This window comes from Gymnoscopelus braueri, assembly GCF_963280865.1.
Source record: "Gymnoscopelus braueri genome assembly, chromosome: 10".
NCBI lineage: Eukaryota > Metazoa > Chordata > Actinopteri > Myctophiformes > Myctophidae > Gymnoscopelus > Gymnoscopelus braueri.
In genome coordinates, this window is record NC_137611.1 from 29262875 (window position 1) to 29267413 (window position 4539).

Consider the following 4539-nt stretch of genomic DNA (forward strand, 5'->3'; position numbering starts at 1 on the left):
GGGTGTTGTTTGTGTGATGGTGTGATGACTATTGGTTTAAACCAAAGAGCTTGGAGTTGTGAGCAGGGAGATGCTGATTTGGAGCTTTTAGGGATGGGTGGTAGTGGGGTCTCAGGCACGATCTCTCCACCCAGGAAAGAAGCTGAGGCCCTCTGTACTCACAAGCTCTTATTACAACACAACCCTGCGACTATTGTAGGTCCATGGCTGAAGAAACAGAAGAAGAGAAAAGGAGGACATTATTAGTCCAAATCAAAACTGATAATGTGATAGGTGTCATTAATCTTTATATAACTTTTGCAGGACTGTATATAGAATGTTGGGACAACACAGCTGCAACCCAGGGTGTTTTTTGATGGTTTATGCTAACATGAAAAGCCAACAAACAGAACCTGGCTGATCAGTGAAACTTATTGTTCAAATAGGGGTTTATAAGGGGTGGATTACAAATAGTAATTAATATTTTATGGTCATTTATTTGTTTCTTAGACATTTTAACACTTGAACCCTGACCTAGGGTATATGATGTATAACCTTTAAAACACACACAAGGATCTCTCTGGTATGCAGAAACCCTATTATATTGGTGATTCAGTTTTTTGACAAATAAAAAACGATTTCCTACATTACGAAATACCATTCTATTAATGAATAGATAGCAATATATGTAATGACATTTCTGTCCTACAGGTGTAGGATTGTAGGTATAAACATTTTGTGTGTTGTTCTCGCATTGAATGGAAGCTATTTTTTTCCACGTTACTCAAAGAACACCATGACTTGCTGTACACTATAATGCAATTATGAAATATTATGATATTTGACCTTATTATTTTGTGGTCAATATAATTTTGAACGTCTGATGTTAATATACATAATGTATTGTACCATGTGTTTGTGTATTCATTGTTCTGACCACAACTGTGCTAATGTAATGAGGTTTCACTGTAGAAATCAATTTCACTTGTATACACATTTATGTAAAGATTATAGAAGTCCTCCGGCAGTGGGCAGGTTGACTCCATGCGATCACTGGTACAAGAGAGGCTCTTATCTGTTTGTATAATAGGTGTTCCATAAATCCCTGTGCTGGTATTAGGCTTCGCTAGCAGCAGCCTACCTGAGTTAATTATAGAATCGTCTATAGTCTATCTACTCCTAGGACAGCATAGGACATAGGAAGACGTCAGGAACAACCTGGCCACGTGACTGCCAGGTCAGAAATAGGCCTCAGTATGCCTTTCTATCCCCAAAATATCTTTAGTCTGAAAGACAACTTTTTATGTTGGGTATTGATGCATAATTGAATTGGTAAAATGGATTTGAATGAAACACATGTAGCCTAACATATTGCCATGTTCCTTGGCCCCTGTGTATTACTGTAAGTTTGATAATAGTCTATCTATAATTTGTATTATTTCTGAATAAACATTAATTCCAAATAGCCTAACATAAAAAAATAAAGTAACAACATTTCTAAGAGACATAAAATATTAAAACAAAAGCTTTGCATAAATTAAACGGTCTAAAGCATTGTTAAAATACCAAGTCCTATTAAACTCACTAGTTAAACAGTTTTTATCATTTCAGCCAAATTATTAACTATCTATTCCAGGAGTCTTCAACGTTTTTCAGGACAAGGACCCCCTAGCTGAGAGAGAGATGAAGCAGGGACCCCCTCTATATTGTATAAAATTGTGTTTCAGATTAAACTTTTTTTTAACTTGGTCTGTTTTTGGCTCTTTTTTTCTGTCTACACCTATACCTTTTTGCCAAAAATAGCCGATCTACAAGTTTGCAGCACAAGGCGTTGTGAGCTTGTAGATCTGCTATTTTTGGCTAAAGTTCTCCTCAAGCGGCCCCCCTGTAGTAACTCCGAGGACCCCCTAGGGGTCCCGGACCCCCTGTTGAAGACCCCTGCGTCTATTCTATTCTATTATTATTAGACTCTGTCCTATTACATTCTTCTATTACCAATCAGTCAAGATTTAGGGAAGAGTGAAAGCACATGACAGCATAGTACCACCTTGGCAAAGTGCACTTCTAAGGCAAAAAGTGAGCAAAACGGTACCATACCTGTTGAGAATGTATCTATGGTTCTTCTTCCAGCTCCTCGCCCCAGCAGGGAGTCAGCCAAGCTTAGCAGGCTTCACCTCCCTTCCATCTCCGGTCGTATTAAGCCTCCTGTGAGTACAGAGACAAGTGAAGCTCCACATCTTCCCATGTAAAAAAAATATGAACAACTATCTGACTATCTGTCTTGCAGCCACAGCATTCTACAAACTATAAAGGAATCAGCGGCTGCCATGGGGCGATATGACCGTTATGACGAAATAATGGAATAAGGAATAATGGAACTCTGAACCGGGCGCCCAGAGTGGATGGCTGGCGTCCGAGTGTGTAAAAATAAACAGATGAGCGCAAGGAGGAGAGGGGGGTGAGAGAGGGAGAGAGAGAGAGAGAGAGAGAGAGAGAGAGAGAGAGAGAGAGAGAGAGAGAGAGAAGAGAGAGTGCGCGCGTGTGTGTGAGAGTGTGTGTGTGTGTGAGAGAGAGAGAGAGAGAGCGAGAGAGAGAGAGAGAGAGAGAGAGAGAGAGAGAGAGAGAGAGAGAGAGAGAGAGAGAGAGAGAGAGAGAGAGAGAGAGAGCGAGCTTGCTAATTGGATTGAACCGTACATCACCAAGGACAGCTCCAGTCCGTCCCCGAGCGCATACGATCACCAACACTGGTGGAAAAAGTAGTCGATTTGTTTACTTAAGTAAAAGTATCAATACTGCAATGTATAGAAATACTCCGTTACAAGTAAAGTCTGGAAAATGTACTTGAGTAAAAGTACAATTGGTATAAAAATTTACTAAAGTAGGCTACCTAAAGTAGAAAGCAGGCCAACTCATTATACAGAATGTCCATAATGTATACACAATCTTTTGAAAATAGCAGATGTATAAGCTCACAATGCGTACGTAGCATCGTAATGCATTGTGAGCTTGCAGATCGGATATTTTCAAATGGACGGAATGGGTAGGTGGGTAATGTATGTTTTGTGATAATAATACAAATCTACAAAGTAACTAACTAAAGTTTTAAAATTATTGTAGTGGAGTAAAAGTACAATATGTGCCTCTGAGATGTAGTGGAGTAGAAATAAAAGTAGGTTACTGAAAACTGGAAATACTCCAGTAAAGTAAAAAATACCTCAAAATTGTACTTAAGTAGGCTACAGTACTTGAGTAAATGTACTCGGTTACGCTCCACCACTGATCACCAAGCAATGAGCATTTCCGTCTTGCTGCCCCTCCTCTCCGATAGCCTACAGATCGCTCAGTTCTCCGGAGAGAACTTCTAAAAACATGTTGCGGCTGCCCTTCAGTTAATATTCACAAAAGATGACTTAATTAGACCTCAAAGCAAAGGGAATGCGTTGTAGTTATATTTGTAGAAACTGTAGAAAGTTCCAGATCAAAATGTTTGGTTCTTGAACGATTCGTGTAGATGATGACTTGTGTCTTGTAGCCTAAGCAGACTAGACTAGTAGCAGCAGTCATTTGTAGTTGATATTATTAAGTGTTGAATTCATCCGATATTTGTTTGTAGAGCTGATATGATTGTATCAGATATGATTATGTCAGATGACGTGCTAAATTATAGGCTACAGCGTAGGCTGCATATTACATTATAGTGCGGGCTGCCTGTCTGCGCTTGCATCCTTGCTGCACGGGCTGCACTGTGCGGCAGGAAAAGGCACATCAAACTCAGCCGCAACCTATCCCTCATCAGTGGTGGAAAGTACATGTACTCAAGTACTGTACTTAAGTACAATTTTGAGGTATTTGTACTTGAGTGCTTTTTTTTCTTCTTTAAATTTTTTTGTGACCAACGTTTTAACATACATTAACCACTTCAGCCAGCCTATACATTTTGGCCATTTAAAAATAGCCGATCTACAAGCTCACAATGCAAGGCATTATGAGCTTGAAGATCTTCTATTTTCAAAAGATATGTTTATACATTTGAAAACTTGAAAAGGGACTATCTGCATAATGAGTACTAGTACTTTTACTTTTGGAACTTTAAGTAGCCTACATTTTGATGCCAATACTTTTGTACTTTCACTCAGGTAGGCTACATTTTGAATTTGGGACGTTTATTTGTAACAGAGTATTTCTATATTGCAGTATTGATACTTTTACTTAAGCAAAGAAATGTAGCGCTTTTTCCACCACTGGAAAAGTCACATCAAACTCAGCTGCAACCTATCTATCCCTCATCATCCAACTGTGAATGTATTATTTGTTTCACGTGCGCTCATCATGATTGCGTCATCCGTTGACGTTGGGTCTCTTGTTACATATGTCGAAAATAACGTCAGCATCAGCAGAAAGAGAGGTGGAATTCAAACTAAATGCTGCTTGTTTTGTGTAACCATTTACAGTAGACTACCTCACATAAAGGCCACATGTTGGTGCAATGTGCATAGTGTGTCTTGTAGGCCTACTCCTTTGCCAGTTGCGTTGCTACCTGCTGACCATTTGGTGTACCTT